Below are 19,462 nucleotides of genomic sequence, written 5' to 3'. Positions count from 1 at the left end.
ACTTGATTGGATTTATAAGAGATGAATGATTCAAAATAAATAAATCATTAAATCAAGCAATGAAGTTATGAACTTATTGTCTCTCCTGTTGATATCACTAGATTTTTATTTGAGGCCATTTGAAATCTGTCAGAGTTCGGTGAACTCTATCAGAGTTTTGAACTCTGTCAGAGTTCGGTGAAATAGCATATTCGGTGAACTCTGTCGAGTTTTGAATGTCGTCGAGTTCGGTGAATTAGATATTTGAACTCTCATAGTTCGGGTGAAGTGAACATATTCGGTGAACTCGCCGAGTTCGTGAATTAGCATATTTGGTGAACTCGTCGAGTTTTGAACTCTGTCGAGTTCGTGAAGTAGCATATTCGGTGAACTCTGTCAGAGTTTTGAATTCTGTCAGAGTTCGGTTTTTGAATTCTATTGATTTGGGTACTGTTTTCCCTATTAATTTGGGTACCGTTTTCTCTATTATTTTGGGTACAATTAACGTACTGTTTTCTTTTGAGGCGTTACAATTTCTTTTGAGGGTACAATTTCTCTATTGTACCATTAGCTGAAACGTTAATTGTACTTGATAGACTTTGAAAATTCAAAATGAGTGATAAGAAAATTAATTTTGATTTTTGAATGGTTTTTTAGGCAAAAGCAGATATGGTTTTTGAATTTCCTTATGCATTTTCTCAACTAGCCTTATTATACATTTACACTTGTGACTTGCTTAAATGGACAACAATTTGTTTGAGTTGTAGTTGCTACTATACTTTGTTCACAATGCCCTTGTTTCCACAATTTTGACATTTTTTTATTCTTGTAGATGGGCGACTCAATATTGATTGATGAAGTCGGAGAGAAAGAAAGAATCTGGTTCGGTGAGTTAATTTTTCAATTTTATTTTCGATTTCTACCAACGAATTCAATACTGTATTATTGTACCATGTTAGTTTTTTTTTTTTTTTTGACGTGGACACATTTATTTGCGCATCTGAAGTCTTTTTTGGCACCTTCTGTGGCATTTTCTTCCTCTGTTCAACCTCTGGAGTTTGAAGTGGAAGTGGAAATTGTGAAACCACCATGTTTGGGAATGTGTTTTGAAACTCTTGAGGCTGCAAAACAATTTTATATAGATTACGGAAAATCGTTTGGATTTAGTCCCGTAATTCGAAGCTCTGAAAAATCAGTTTCTCGTTCGGATGAAGTTAGTAATTGTCAAATGACTTGCTCGCGATTTGGGGTTTATAGAGATCGAGGAGGCAAAAATAAGAATGTGGATGGAACTGAAAAAGAAGTGAGAAAAAGAAACACAAATACAGTTAAATGTGGGTGCCTTGCTTCAATGAGGATGACAAAGCAAAATAGTGGAATCTGGAAAGTGATGAAATTTAGTTGCGAGCACAATCACAACCTGGTTAGTCCGCAAAAAGAATCATGCCTGTTAATAGAAATATGCCCGCTGCAGCTAAGGTGTTGATTGACTCATTTCGTGATGGTGGTGTACCTATGAATAAAGTTGTTGATATACTTGACGGAGTACAAATTGGTTTTGATGATAGGGATTGTTGGAACCATTTGGGCCCCTCGAAAAGAATACAAGAAACCGGTGAGAGGTGATGCTACCGCTAGGTGCTTCATTTTTTCAAGAAGAAAAGTATAGAGGATCCTAATTTCTTTTTTATGCAATACGGATGGATCATGAAGCAAGGGCCATTAATTTTTTTCTGGGTAGATGGTCGGTCGCGTACACAGTTTCAATATTTTGGTGACGTGGTTTTCTTTGATACCACATATCGTAAGAATGTATATGAAATGTCATTCGCCCCATTTACTGGAGTTAACCACTGTCACAGCCCGATTTTCTAAACAATTAAAAAAAAATGAATATTTGAAATATAAATATCTCAAACATCACTTGGTTCAATTGTCTAAAAACCCAGGCTATGACAGGGTTGATACAACACATGTCAAAACCTAAAACCCACATCATAAAGAATTTTAACAACAAAATAATCTTCAAAATTCTCTTTATTACTTTATAACAAGTCTATCTTCCGTCCCAATAAAACATCAAACCACTCTAAGAATAACAGGTCTTCAACATCGTATTTTCATGTCATATGAAAAGAAAACTACATTATTACATACTTCCAAAAGATCAAACCTAATAAAATAACCTCCCGGACTGCTCCAGGCAAGATTCCAAATCACACGCCGCGGTTCCACTACCTTCCACCTGTGTTCCTAAGAACACACCCACGTTGCCAAAACAAAGCAAACATGGGTCAGCAAAATTGAATTTGCTGGTATGAGTAGATTAACCACATAAAACCATTTCAAAACTTTTCTTGTCCAACTAACACTTTAACTCTATCATAACCTAATCATTCTCAGCTTGGAAGACAGATAGTTCCGTCATCTCAACCGGCATAGTTCTTTCCAAGCAAAACTTCCATTATCTTAACTCATTTTAATAACTCGTTTTAATCTCTAAATACTTGAATTTAAAACTTACCGATATCCACTGCTGTATAAGGGTAGGACCGCGTCCCTACACAAAATGTTATTAAGTCCTACCCTCCTGCAAAAGAAAGTTAAAACTTATATATAACATATGTAGATATTATATTAGGTATTCAAAAGTCAACCCCAAACACTCGCATAATCAAAGAATACAACTAACCCGCAAGGCGAATACCTTAGTTCCTCTTTAGTTAAATCCAAACAACTGGTCATTCATGGGTCATTCATGTCATTCATGGCACATTCAATGAATACCCATAGATAACGCTAACGGGCCATTTATGGCACATTCAATAAATGCCCACCTAACATATGACATCAACAGTCATAAAACTAAATTCCAAAACTTGAGGCGTGGAGAGTTCTAAAAGAGTGCGGTAAATTTATTTATGGATTATTGAACTTTATTTTATATATCATTTCAGAGAACAAATGAGTATCTTGACTCTTGTATTTTCGATTTACGCGTTATTAATTTCAAGGATGTCTTAGTGTCATAACGTTGCATATCATAAAATACTGCAAAATCACATAGTAGTTAATACACATACACACGTATATATAGAGGTCTTAGCATAAAGTCAAGTATGCTAATAGCCCTAGACCTACCTTAATAACCCAAATCATAATCTGAGTTAAAAGGTCAAATTGGGTCAACTGGTCAAAGTCAACCCTGGTCAACAGTCAACTCTGGTCAAAGTCAACCCTGGTCAAAGTCAAAGTCAACCATCATGGTCGAAGTCAAACTATCGTTTCCATGTTCAACATGTTCGGGGTCATAGCCATGGTTCATGGCTAAGGTCAATGTGCATGGCTCATGGGCTCATGACCAAGGTAATGGTTCGGACCCAACTGGCCAAGCCCAAACCTTAGAACCCGGAAATCTAAAACCAACTTATTTATTCTACCTGACCCAATTGGGATCTATATTAAGTCCTATGGACTGGCCCATGCAATATTAGAAACTGGCCTAAAACTTTAGATCGAACCGCCCAAAACACAACCGAAGTTCGCCCGAAAATTAAACCTCAAAACCGCCCAACAAAACAATCTAAGTTTTCGCCCAAAGACTTAAAAGAAAATGGACCAAACCAACTAAAATAGAATCGGGCCCAAACAAAACAACCCAAGGCCCAAAGAAAACAAAAATAGAAGCGCCCAACATAGCTAATGTTTTTGGCCCAACCGATTAGGCCCAAGCCCAAAATCGCCATCGTTCATCTTCCTCCCCAAATTTTCTCCTCCACCACCACCAAAACGCTACGGCCACCTACTCCCATTTCATTAAGCCGGTTAGACTCCCTCCAAATCCAAACAACATTAACAAAGGCAAAACTCAAATGGTTAAATCTCAACTTCACCAAAACTAGATCTGGGAGAAATTTCGGCCTCCATTAAAGCTTGTTTCAAGCTCCACTTGACCCCATTTACATCCCCTACACCCACACTACACTACCCCATCATCATCAAACCCAAACAACAACAATATCAAATGATTCAAACAACGAAAATCACACATCAAAAACCCAACCCTCAGTATCACAGTAATGGCGTTCGGCGCCATTAAAGCCTTCTCAAGCTCCAACAGCACACTACACAACCAAATCACAACACCATACAAAATAATAATCTAGCATCACACCTAAAACCGAGTTCGACCAAAACCACCATCAGTACGGTTTCACAACCACCATCAGTACGGTTTCAAACCAAAACTATGGGACGATTTGTGGCTGTTGGGCTGGCGCTGCCCTTAACAAGCCCAAACAAGGTTCGACAGAAATACTGGCGATTTCTCGCTGTTGGACTCGCGACGACGCCATTGATGACTTTCGAGTTCCAACAGTTCCGACAGTTTATGTTCAGAGTATCACAGTTCAACAGTTAAATATCAAATTCAGAGTTTTAAGTTTTAACAACCCGACAGATTTCAACCGAAAAGAAATCGACAGTAACAAGGATTTTATAAACTAAAAATCCATAAAATATCTACTCACCTTTTAGCGGCGCTCGACTATCAACCAGCCTACGGGGAAAAATCTCCTTTTTTGTTGCGGTAAAACTCCCATTTTTTTTTTAAAACCCCATTGTTTTTTTCCCAAAAAACTCTACGTGAGAAAACTCCCCGAAAAACAAGGACAACACTTATCCATTTATCTACGGGCTTTTATCCGTCCGTAACTGCTGGATATCCTATATCTGTTTTATCTATTATCTATTTTCATTATTATTATTATTATTAGGAAACTAAAAGAATAAAAACACGGGGTGTTATAACCACCATATGCAATCAATCCAATTTGGTTGTGCACTACTTTTGGATGAAACAGAAAATTCTTTTCAGTGGGTTTTTGAGACTTGGCTTGGAGCTATGGGCGGACGTGCCCCATCTGCAATTATCACAGATAAAGATATAGCTATAACTTTAGCTGTTGGTACGGTATTCCCTAATACTCGACATAGATTCTGCCTATGGCATATTATGAAGAAGTTCCCTGAAAAACTTCCAAATTATTATTATCGGAAGTCAGAATTCAAAAAAGAATTCAAACATCAGATTCGCAAATATTTATTCCTGATGTGTTTGAAAGGAGGTGGGCAGAATTGATGTCTAGTTTTAAGTTGGAGGAGAATGAATGGCTTCAAGAGATGTACAAGATTCGACACAAATGGGCTCCAGTTTATCACTTGGATACTTTTTATGTCGGCACTTCGACTACCGGGCGTTCTGAAAGCATGAATTCTGTTTACAAGAACTTTTTCACATCTATGACAACTCTTAGAGAGTTTGTAGTGAAGAATGATAAGTGTTTGATGAGGATTGTTGAAAGAGAAAAAAAGAGGATTATATTATGAACACTTCGAATCGGATTGTAGAAGCGTAATTCATTTCTCTTGAAGAGTGCGAGCAAGTGTATATACAAGGAATGCATTATGATAGATTCAAGCAAGAATTCGAAAATTTGAAACTAAGTATGTCCTACATGATGATGAAAAAGGTACCGTGGCAATGTAACCTACACTTATAAGTCGCGAAAGTTACAGGTGACGGTGTGGCGTGAATGGAAGGTGAAGTTCAACCCAGCGACAAAAGAAGGTAATTATGAATGCAAAACTTTTGAGTTTCTGGGGATACCTTGTGGAAACCTCATAAAGGTATTTCGTGAGTCGTGATATTGAGATTCCCGAGCTCTTTATTCTTAAGAGGTGGATGAAAGGGGCAAATAAGTATAGAATTTCGAGTATGACCGTGTGGGGTAAGTGGCCATGAGAACTCGAGGTAATCGAGAATTACTCGACTTCAAATGGTTGCTAATCGGTTGGTTTATGAAAGGCTGAAACCGATTCAAATTTTACCAATTAATGCTACAAAGACTGCAAGAACTGTCGGTGGAGCTCAAGAAACGAAGGAAGTTGACCCGGTGTTTCAGGTTGTTAATTCATGCACTATTGCTGATAGTTCAGCACCGCCACTTGACGACCCATCCCAAGTTTTACTTTTGAATCCTAACATCTCTCAAACAAAAGGAAGAAAAAAAGTCGTGAAGATTTATAAGAAAACTAAGGACAGTGGTAGAATAAAAGGGGATCTTGAACAAGCATGCGCAAAAGCCAAAGCAAAGACAGAGAGGAGATGTACATGTTGTAACAAAGTTGGTGTTAACCATGATAGACGAAATTGTCCTAAAAATCCAAACAGAAAGAAGGGCCCAAGTAAGTATAATATTGTTTCCTTAAGCTTAATTCATAGTATCCTATCTTACATAATTGTCTTTAAAACTTAACGTTTTCCATTCTTTTTTATTTACAGTATTGGATGTAGAGTTAGAGGACAGAGATGACGCGATGATAAGGAGAACGAAGACGAGGATGGGGAGGAGAACGAAGACGAGGGCACAAATGATGATGAATATGATTAAAGCTTGTATTTGGCGCGAAAGGTTTTGCGAGTTGCATGGCTGTTGCTGCTTTGCAAGAAGCTGCTGAAGCTCTAACATATGATAACATTTCCCTTTATCCAGTTTTATCCTGCTCGTATGGACCCTAGCAAGGAGCGGTGGTGGGGCTGTTTGAGGACACGAATATCTGTGCCATTCCTATCATCAACTTTATTTGGTGGGGCTGTCAGAGTTCTGGAATTGTGAAGAAGTTTTAGTGATTTGAGTTTTATTTGTAGTTATTTGGGTGAATTGTCAGAGTTTTAGTTATCATAGTTTTAGTAAACTATTTATTCATTTTGGAACCAATCAGAAGTTTTAGTAAATTATATGAACTTGATTATATATCAGAACTTGATTACCTTTCAGAAGTTTTACCTGTCAGAAGTTTTAGTAAATTATATGAACCTGATTTTATTAGAGGTTGCATGTTAGAGGGAAGGGCACAGAAGCATCCATTTTCATGATTGTCTGAATCACCTGAAGATATAAACAATTGATTTAACATGTATGGATGGATGGATGGATGCATTCTCCACATATAAAGTACACATGTATAACAGTTGATTTAAACGTAATTATGCATGTAGTAATTATTGATGTGTACAGTGATTGGACTGGACTGAAAGACAAAATTAGAGGCTAAAACGACCTGGCTAGGTAGTCTGTATTGCACACCAAACGGTGTGGCCACACCATTTGGACTAGGTCCCAAACGGTGTGGCCATGCCGTTTGGGATTTGAACTTGGATAAAAATGGTGTTGTCTATTTTTTTTGCCTCTTGAACGGTGTGACCACACCGTTTGGACTTAGTCCCAAACGGCATGACCACACCGTTTGGACTAGGTCCCAAAGCGGTGTAGCCATGCCGTTTGGGATTTGAACTGGATAAAAATGGTGTTGTCTGTTTTTTTGCCTCTTGAACGGTGTGACCACACCGTTTGGACTTAGTCCCAAACGGCATGGCCACACCATTTGGACTAGGTCCCAAACGGTGTGGCCATGCCGTTTGGGATTTGAACTTGGATAAAAATGGTGTTGTCTGTTTTTTTGCCTCTTGAACGGTGTGACCACACCGTTTGGATTTAGTCCCAAACGGCATGGCCACACCGTTTGACCTAGTCCCAAACGGTGTGGCCATGCGTTTGGGATTTGAACTGGATAAAAATGGTGTTGTCTGTTTTTTTTGCCTCTTGAACGGTGTGACCACACCGTTTGGACTTAGTCCCAAACGGCATGGCCACACCGTTTGGACCTACGGTGTGGCCATGCCGTTTGGGATTTGAACTTGGAAAAAATGGTGTTGTATGTTTTTTTTTGCCTCTTGAGCGGTGTGGCCATGCCGTTTGGGATTTGAACTGGGATAAAAAATGGTGTTGTCTATTTTTTGCCTTGGATAAAAATGGTGTTGTCTATTTTTTTTGCCTCTTGAACAGTGTGACCACACCATTTGGACTTAGTCCCAAACGGTGTGGCCATGACGTTTGGGATTTGAGCTTGCATAAAAATAGTGTTGTCTGTTTTTTTTCCCCCGTTCAAGAGGCAAAAAAACAGATGTTTCGTGTTTTGGCAAAAACATTACGTTCTGCAATGACAAGCTGTGACAAACTAAAATACGCAAGTTGTCGGAGTGTAAAACTAGTACAGACTTGGTTTAAACACAACGAAGCTATACTATGATTGCAGCTGATTTTCTGTTTAGCACGTATGGCAAAAAACAAGTATCCTGACAACAGATCAATACATGAAACAATCAATTCCACAAAAATGACGCGCAGCCCTGGTAAGTAGTATAACTGTTTACTCCACTGACAACAGACGTCCTATTAAATTCAATGCCTGCTAATAGCAGAAACATAACCAAAGGCCATTCTTTGGCATGCCGTTTTACTAGATCTTGCACCAAAAAACCCTAGGATCTTAGGTGAACAACAAAAGAATGACAAGTCCAAAGCAAGATCACTATCATTTCATATTTCAACAATGTGACACCATGTGAAATACATTGTCTGAATTACTGAACATAAAGCTAAGTTGCTACATATCAACAACTTGCACTTACAAAAGAGTCCTAACATAACATTTTTTTTACTACAAAGAGATTTCCAATCTAACTTTTCGACTTTAGTTGTATATCTAACTCTTTGTTCTTTATCTCCTTCCTACAAAACAAAAAATTGAATAAAACAGATCGGTCAATAAAAGTTAAATCAAACCGCTTTTATTAAGGTCGGCCGAGAAAAACTAACCTCTCCACTTGCTTCCTCATGTTCACCATCTTCCTCCACCACCATTTGCCTAATTACCCCCCAATAAAAACACATGAATCAGTATAAATACCACCACATATGTCAAATCCAACACCAAATATAGAAACCTCATTGATTGGAAAACTCTTGAACTTAAGTCATGATCAACTCTCAAAAGAACAAAGAAAGACAAATGCTAATAAACACTCCCCGCATCATCTCAAACAAAAAGTATGCAACTCTGTAGCACTCCGCCCCCCGCATCATCTTAACTAACACAAGTTGAAAAGTAAAGCAAAACCCGCATCATCTCAAATGCCAATAAACACTCCCCACATCATCTCAACTAACACAAACTGAAAAGTAAAGCAAAACCCACCAAAAAACAAACACAAATTCCAACTAAAATGATCTCCTAACTCTTTCTTTAGCTCTAAGACACACAGTACACTTACAACTCGGTCTGCGCTAAAGAATCGAGTTAAGAAAGAAAGAATCTTGGAATCAATACACCTCATTTCCAAAGTCGCATAATAACTCAGAAGATCGCGGTAATAATCATGAGCATTTTTATCTACCGGATAAAAACAAAACCACCCTCACTTCCCACTTCCCCACTTAAAACTCTAAAAAAAATAATACAAGAACCGATAAACACTATTAAGAACTCGATAAACACTATTGAGAACTGATAAACCATTGAGAACCCGACAAACAAACCATTTCCATTTCCAACACTCGCCCCAACACAAGATAAAAGGAGGTAAACTAACCAAACTAACCACTAAACCCTAAACTAACCAAACTCAACATACCTAAATCCTATGCTCCTTCACGATATCGTCCGCCAATGAACTTGCACCGGGTCAAATTGTATGCCTCCATGAACTCGTTCGTGCATCGTCTCGGAATCGCATGATCCACCTAACTGCAGGCCTTGATTGAGCAAGCGAGAAATTTCATCGACGACGGGGTGCTGTCAAAATTAAAACGAAAAACTACATTAGTATATACATTTACATTTATAAAATACCAAAACAAAACAAAACAAAAATTAATGTTGTAAGATATTAACTAACCAGATTATGATATGGAAGGCTCTGTAGGGAGTAGTGACTAAGATGATTAGGGTTTATCATTCGAATATGACTATTGTTTTCGTACCAACTCATGTATCTACTAATACACTCCCATGGATAAGACGGAATGGGTCCTCGTTGTTCAAGTTGAATCAAGTGATTCTGCCATTTACTTCAGTAGGAAGACGCAATATTAAATTTCACATCATACCCGCGTCCGGAAATAGTTCGCGTCGAGGTCTTTGGTCTTGGGGGATATGAGGGTACAAACTGCATATGACCCAACTAACGCACAACCCTCAAAACATTGTACTGCTCGACATTATCAAGAAAGCATATAAATCCATCGAAAAATGCTATTTGATCCACCGGCCGTGTAGCTCGGACTTCAACATAGGGATACCTGTCAAATATCATATGATCGAGGAAATTAATCATTAACCACATACTAATAATATCAATTAATAAATAAAACTATTTACATACAAAAATGCTTACATCGGTACAAGTCATATTATCAATGGTGGCTCGGGTATGTTTCAATGCAGCTGTTGTGTTAGCATAAAAAGACTGAGTAACTGAGTACCTATGAGCACGGGACATGCTCAACTGATAGTCCTCATTCGGGTATGGCCTAAACACCGGGAAGTACTCATAAATCCATGCCTACATTAATATAGACACCCAGTTAATATTGTAATAGATAGATAAAATTGACATTGAAAAGAAAAACAAAAAAACTAATACGTAGGAGAGTGAAATAGCCCACGAAACACCCTTCACCTTTGCACTTGTGGCGGTCCCAAGACTGTACAAGTAAACCAAGAAGGTCGCTGCACCCCACGCCGTAGTCTCGATCTCGGCAAATTTCAAAAGCGATCTCGGATAACAAACGCGGGGCTGCAGTTCAGGGCGTGTCGGTGAAGGCGGTACATCCAAAGAAAAATAACGGATAAGCTCTCGAGCAAACCGCACCTCTTTTGGATTGACGCCTTCTTCACAACAACCCCATTTTCATCAAGTAAATCTTCATCTACATTACCTTCCCAAAGAAAGCCGCTTCATCAAGAAATCCATCCTAACTTTGGAAGTGAACTTATTGGATTTCATCTCCGTGATCTATCTTATCCATGGGTATGCCAAGATCTTTGTGGAGGAGTCTTTTTGTTTGTTCTAAGGTCAAATCAGTGTCCCCAGTCACTGCTTTGCCTCTGATCGGAACTCCTAAGAGTTGGGAAACATCGTCCAACGTGATTGTCATCTCGCCCCACGGCATATGAAACGTGTTGGTCTCTGGATGCCACCTCTCCACAAACGCAGAGACCAACACGGATCCTGATGCCTGTATACACCTAAGACCAGAGCACATAAGCCGGTCCTTTGAAGCTCCACGTGAAAAGTAGAACAGTCTGAACACTCTCCGATGATATCCCATTGTACCAACTTGTTTAGGTGCCCATGGCACTTCAACACCCCTCGCTCCGCCTAAAACAACAAAAACTTAGTATTAATGTATGCACAAGTTTCGTAATACAAAATTTAAATACTAATAGACACTATATGATAATATTACCTGCCCCTCCCAAACATCGCGAGCCACGTGCACTGCATAGTCATACAACAGATGTGACACACAAGGGCCACCTCCATAAACACCTCTCTTGAACTCCAAGTCATTGTTAGACTTTCTCACAATATTCACTGGAGGTACAGGTACATGGACTTCCTCGTCATCCTCCTCCTCCTCCTCCGTCCTCTTCCTCTTCTGCATCATCAACACCTTCTTCTTCACTATCAGCATGACTTAGAACTACAATCTTCCCACGATCCATATTTACGTCATCGTCATCTACATCTACATCTAAATCTAAATCTACATCTACATCTACATCTACATCTACATTTACATCACTCGAACTCCCCTTTCTTCTCTTTTGATTTCCTAACTCTACACCACTTACAACATTCTTGGGATCATCCGCTTTCCGATCCCTCTACTTAACCGATGCGAAGTGGTTGTTCTCCTTCCCTCTTTTTTCAGGCTCCTTATCGCGACCCGAACTACTACTCCCCCTACCTAACAACTTCTTAGCACCCGTGAAAACACTTTTTGCTGCATTCTTCACATTCACATTCTTTGTTCGAGGCATTGCTACAAAATAAATAAGAGTTAAAAATAAGACATTCAACTAATTCAAATTGTAACAATACCAACGTGAAAAAACAAAGAACGAAATAAGGTGGTGTGCATGCCAATCTATATCTAAGGTGTGCATGCTATCTAGGCAAACTATACTCCTCTATTAAATCCCCCCTCCACACACTAACAAAAAAAACCCAATCTAATTCAAGCATGCGAAATTGACTAGGAAAACTTTGCAAGAACGACTCATGTAAAACTTTAAAGCCGCCATGGAGATAATGAACATCGAAAAAAGAAGCACATTTGTAAAACGAAAATAGTCAACGCGGCATAAAAGAAAGACAATATAAGAGCTTAAGCTCGATGGGGAAAATGAAAGGGCCATAATCTCACGAGTGGAGGAACGAAGAAAGACCAACATCAAAGGGGAACAACTGTTGATACTCGATCTTAAGTCTCTAACTAAAAAACTAATGAATATGAACTGAGTGTAGAAGCTATTAAAGTCACAGTTGTATACATAGCACATCAAGATGAAGAAGTCAGATAAAACTGTAGAGTCGAATGCATCTACTTTGCACATATATATATAGCAGGAGGCATTATAGAAAAATTGATATCAGTTATTAAGTTGGATTCGAGCATATGGCATAGATGCAAGTTAAATGCAGCCACGTGGTCTTGAGTTTGAGGCAAGTACAGTGTCGGCGATACACATTAATGAATTTTGGCGTCTCTCTTGCTAGTTTGGGACGTCCAACATAAACTAAAATGTCAAAAACTTTTAATCTTTTGTACTTGCATGATCTTCTTTGCAAATTCTTAGCTGGAAAGAAGCCTTACGACCATGCACGAGAGTACCAGGGTAGGACGGTAGGTAGTCGGGACCTTAATTAGTTTAGTTAAGCGTCACACTCCTACTATGATTTGCATGTACAAAATGGGTGTCTAGAATTCAAAAGAATTGAATCAAACATAACATTATATATATATATATATATATATATATATATATATATATATATATAAAGATAGAAAGATATAACAATTACCTGAAACAGAGCTATATATTTATTTTGAATCAAACAAAGCGATTACTCGGTCGATATGGCCTCAAATAAAAATCTAGTGATATCAGCGGGAGAGACAATAAGTTCATAAGTTCATTGCTTGATTTAATGATTTATTTATTTTGAACTTGGATAAACATAACATTGATGTCTCGTCTCCATTTCTATAAATCGAAAAAATTAAAAATATAAATAAATTAAACAAAGTCAAAAAATCCAAATGTACATAAACGGTGTAAATAACTTAAACATCAAAACTCGACAGAGTTCAAAACTCGAAGAGTTCAAAACTCGAAGAGTTCAAAACTCCTCGACAGAGTTCAAAACTCGATAGAGTTCACCGAATATGCTAATTCACGAACTCCGAGAATTCAAAACTCGACAGAGTTCACCGAATATACTATTTTCAGTTCAAAACTCGCCGAGTTCAAAACTCGACAGAGTTCACCGACAGAGTTGGAATATGCTAATTCACCGAACTCTGACAGAGTTCACCGAATATGCTACTTCACCGAACTCTGACAGAGTTCAAAACTCTGAAAGAGTTCAAAACTCTGACAGAGTTCACCGAATATGCTAATTCACCGAACTCTGACAGAATTCAAAACTCTGACAGAGTTCACCGAATATGCTACTTCACCGAACTCTGACAGAGTTCAAAACTCTGATAGAGTTCACCGAACTCTGACAGAGTTCACCGAATATGCTAATTCACCAAACTCTGATAGAATTCAAAACTCTAAAAGAGTTCACCAAATATGCTACTTCACCGAACTCTGACAGAGTTCAAAACTCTAAAAGAGTTCAAAACTCTGATAGAGTTCACCGAATATGCTAATTCACCGAACTCTGACAGAATTCAAAACTCTGACAGAGTTCACCAAATATGCTACTTCACCGAACTTTGACAGAATTCAAAATTCTGACAGAGTTCACCGAATATGCTACTTCACCGAACTCTGACAGAGTTCACCAAACTCTGAAGAGTTCAAAACTCTGATAGAGTTCAAATGGCCTCAAATAAAAATCTAGTGATATCAACAGGAGAGACAATAAGTTCATAACTTCATATATTGCTTGATTTAATGATTTATTTATTTTGAATCATTCATCTCTTATAAATCCAATCAAGTAAACAAACAAAATATCTTCAATTAATAATTCAATCCCACTTAAATGTTTATAAAGCAAACAAATATCAAACAAACCCATAGCAACGCCAATTAGTTCCATAAAAAAGAAGTAACATCCCAATTTATGAACAACAAAATCTTGTTTGAATGGAAGAAACAAACCTGTGAAAATAAAGGTTGCTCCGACTTAAGAAAACCAAGCATGAAATGAAGATTGAAGATTGATTAATTGTTTCAATGAACACCTTAATTCAACAATGGTTAATTAGCTAATTGTTTTCGAGTGAAACACTGATTTTTTGGAGAGAAGATTAACAGAGAGAAGGTAAACACTGATTTTTTTGGAGAAGAAGGTAAACACTGATTTTTTGTATATTTCGTGTTTTTTGTTTTTCTGATTTATGAAATTTTGTTTTTCTGGAATTTCGTTTTTTGGAGAAGAATGGACTATGTCCGTAGGATCAGTTGTGTTGATGCACAAGATCAATGGTGTGGATTGGTTGTGTCCACAATGTGGCTACAGTAATTGTGCCTCTATCCCACCCCATATATATATATATTCCAATTCCTTATAGTTACACCCTCGCCAATCTAATTTTTGGAACACTCGCAGGGACTCCAGTTTTTTCTAAACTCTATTACTACTTATAAAAAAGTATGATATAAATAAGAAAACAATCTCATATAAAGTTTCATATAGTCTCTAACTTTTCATAAACACTATAACATTACGAAAAAACAATTTCATTTAGAGTTTCACAAAAACAATCCCATCTAGAGTTTGTTGTGCCTCTATCCCACCTATATATATATATATATATATATATATATATATATATATATATATATATATATATATATATATATATATATATATTCCAATTCCTTATAGTTACACCTTAAGCCAATCTAATTTTTGGAACACTCGCAGAGACTCCAGTTTTTTCTAAACTCTATTACTACTTATAAAAAGGTATGATATAAATAAGAAAACAATCCCATATAAAGTTTCATAGAGTCTCTAACTTTTCATAAACACTATAACTAATTACGAAAAAACAATTCCATTTAGAGTTTCACAAAAACAATCCCATCTAGAGTTTCATAGAGTCTCCAACTTTTCCCAAAAAATATAGCTAATTACGAGAAAAAAAATATGAGACAAAAAAACTAAATTGCTAAAAACAATAGTTTCCACTGAAAACAATTTTCCTAAAACCCTTTCGATTTGATGCGTCATCCACAATGGGATTTAAACATTTATTCATAGTTAAGGATTCCAAAAATCACAATTCTGGTCACAATAATTACGACAGATTTCAATTAAATTTTTAACATATATATATATATATATATATATATATATATATATATATATATATATATATATATATATAATTCAGCGGAATATATATATATATATATCACAATTCTGGCCACAATATATATATATAATTCAGTGGAATAACGAGATTCAGTTAAAGTGGATGTTGGGCTTAAATAAATTATATACCAAACCAAAACAAATTACATGTGGAAAATTAAATTATACAAAAAATAACATCACAAAATATATAATAGAAAATGAAAAAAAAAATAACGGCAAAGCAATAATGACAAATATTTCAAAACATATATAATACTGAATGAAATTAACGTCAAAGAACAATTAATGAGGAACCGAAAACTAGATGCAAATGTATCGAACTAACCTCAAATAATATTTAACGGAAAATCGGAAACTGGATGCAAATGCAAGTATTAAACTAATCTTAAAAACTAATTAATAGAAAATCAGAATATGGGTACAACTGCATTAAACTAACATCAAAGAATAATTAACGGGAAATCAAAACTTGGATGCAAATACATCAAACTAATATAAAAATAATAATTGTCGGAAAATCGGGAACTGGATGCAAATGCATTGAACTAACCTCAAAGAAAAATTAATTATAAATTAGAAACATGATACAAATGCGTGGAACTAATCTTAAAGAATAATTAACGGAAAATCGGAAACCGGATTGGATTATATAAATCGGAAAATCGGAACTAATCTTAAAGAATAATTATAACTAATCTTAAAAAATAAATTGGATGCAAATGCATTGAACTAACCTTAAGAAATAATTAACGAAAAATTGGAAATTGGATGCAAATTCATTGAACTAACCTCAAACAATAATTAACGGGAAATCGAAAACTAGATGCAAATGCAATCTTATCAAATAATAAACGAGAAATCGGAAACTGTATACAAATGCATTAAACTAATCTCACAGAATAATTAACGGGAAATCAGAAACTGGATGCAAATGTATTGAGCTGACCTCAAATAACAATTAATATGGAATTGGAAATTTGATGCAAATGTATTGAACTAACATCAAAGAATAATTAATGAGAAATCGGAAACTAGATACAACTGCATTGAACTAACCAAAAAAAAACGGGAATCAAAAATTGGTAACCTCAAAATATAAATAACGGAAAATCAGAAACTGGATGCAAATGCATTGAACTAACTTCAAAACATAGTTGGATTATATGTTGTGAGAATGTCTTGATAAATATAGTTTTACATTTAAAATGGTGTTTATCTTATCTCTTTCCGTATGACTGGTAACTCCTTACTATTCAAGTAGCTTCAATATATATGAACTTCGCCTTATTAGGCAACCTCACAAAACTTCAATCAAATTTATATTATTAAACAACAAAATGAAATTTAAGGGTTTTATCAAAGGTGAGTTTTTTTTTTAATGGAGAGTGAGGTTTTTACGTTATAAGAAATTTGGATGAGCGATCAATATAATATTAATATATAATAGTTATGCATATTTGTAAATATTTTTTAGAATAATTAATATAATAACACCCATTCGTAGATAATCTTTGCATATTCCAAATAGTGAGTCATGCATAATTTAAAGAATAATTAGTGGGAAATCGGGAACTGGATAATCTTTGATGATCACACATAGTAAATCAAACATAATTTATTTTTTATGTCATGTTTGCAAGGACACTACAGATGGATCAGTAGAAGTTGGTATTACACACCACATTGGATAATTAAAAGGAAATCGAAAATTGGATTCAAATACATAACTGAACTCAAAAAGTAATTAACGGGAAATCGAAAACTTTATGCAAATACAATAAACTAAACTCAAAAAGTAATTAACTAGAAATCAGAAATTGGATGCAATTGCATTAAACTGACATAAGAGAATAACTAACAGAAAATTAGAAATTGGATGCAAATCCTTATAAAATATTTAACGGAAAATCGTAAACGGTATGCAAATACATTAAACAAACCTCAAATAATAATTAATGGGAAACCAGAAGCTGTATGGAAATGCATTGAACTAAACTCAAAAAATAATTAACAGAAAATCAAAAATCGAATGCAACTGCATTGAACTAACCTCATAGAATAATTGGTGGAAAATTATAAACTAAATGCAAATATGCATTAAAATAACCTACAAGAATAGTTAACGGGAAATCAGAAACAGGATGTAATTGCATCGAACTAACCTAAAAGCATAAATAATCAAAAACTAGATGCAGATGTATTGAACTAACATTAAAGAATTATTAACGAAAAATTGGAAACTAGATGCAATTGCAATGAACTAATCTCAAAGACTAATTAACAAAACATTGAAAAGGGATGAAACTACACTAAACTAACCTAAATGAATAATAAACAGGAAATTATAAATTTGATCTAAATGCATTGAACTAACCTCAAAAAATAATTAACAGGAAATCAGAAACTTGATGCAAATGCATTGAATTAACCTAAAAAAACAATTAACATAAAATTGGAAATTGGATACAACTGTATTGAACTAACCTAAAATCATAATTAACGGAAAATCATAAAATTGATGCAACTACATTAAACTAAAATTAGAGATTAACTAACGGGAAATCAGAAATTAGATGCAAATACATTGAAATAACCTCAAAGAATAGTGAACTGGAAATCGGAAGCCGGATGTAACTGTATTGCACTGACCTTAAAGCATAAATAACTAGAAATTGTAAACTATCAAACTAACCTAGAAAAACAATTAACATGAAATCAGAAACTGGGTGCAGATGTATTGAACAAATCACAAAGAGTAATTAACTAAAACATCAAAATTTGGATGCAATCAGATGAATTAACCTTAATGAATAACTAACGGAAAATTATAAAGTGGATGCAATTGCATTGAACTAACTTCAAATAATAATTAACGGGAAATCGGAAACTTGATACAACTATATTGAACTAACCTCAAAAAATAATTAATGAGAAATTGAAAACTGAATGCAACGTACTACATTGAACTAACCTCAAAGAATAATTAATAGAAAATCAGAAACTTGATGCAAATGCATTGAACTAATAACCTTAAAACATGTTTGTATTATATGTAGGGGGAATAAATGTATCGACAAATATAGTTTTGCATTTTAATTAGTGTTTATCATAATTTTTTTTTATTATGATTAAGATAGTCATGCTATTAAAGTAGCTTCAATATTATCTTCGTCACATTGGGCATTTTCACAAAACTTCAATCAAATTTCTATTATTTAACCTAACAACAAAAAGAAGTCGATGAGTTTTATCAAGGTTTGGTGCTTCCTTTTTATAGAGAGTGATGCAAGAAATTTGAATGACTGATTAATATAATTTTTATATCTCATAGCTATGCATAGTTGCTAATATTTTTCACAATAATTTAATATAACGGCACCCGTTCGTAGGACGGGTTCGAAGCTAGTGTGTTTATATAGAGGGTGCGGTGGTGTTTTTAGACTGTTTAGAGTCCCATTTGAATTAGGAAAGTTTTAAAACTTCTATTTCAATTACGGTGTAAATGGTTTAGACTGTTTAGAGTCCTATTCGAATTAGGAAAGTTTTAGAACTTCTATTTCAATTACGGTGTAAATAGAAGTTCATGGCCTTCTGTATTACAAGTATGCAAACCTTGCTACACATCAATTTTTTTAAGTCTTGAAACCCGTCCCTCGAGATCGATAGTTAGCATGGTTTCTTTGGTTTCTAATTGTAAATGGTAACTGTAATTATATAAGAGAGACTCATCTAAGTATTTTTTTTTTTTAAACAAAATGGAAGATAATTATATTATTTAAGTGATATTAGGGAGTTTCTTTTAAATTATTAATAATAAAATAGAACTTGTTTTAATTTCAATGTGGAAAATGGGGGTAATTATTTAATTTAAGTGACATTAGATAGGTGTTTCTAAATTATTAATAAAAAAAATGACCTTATTCAAATTATATTAATAAAAATGGGGCTTAT

This window comes from Coptis chinensis, chromosome 8 (assembly GCF_015680905.1).
Source record: "Coptis chinensis isolate HL-2020 chromosome 8, ASM1568090v1, whole genome shotgun sequence".
Taxonomy (NCBI): domain Eukaryota; kingdom Viridiplantae; phylum Streptophyta; class Magnoliopsida; order Ranunculales; family Ranunculaceae; genus Coptis; species Coptis chinensis.
Note: the sequence above shows the minus strand (reverse complement) of the source record.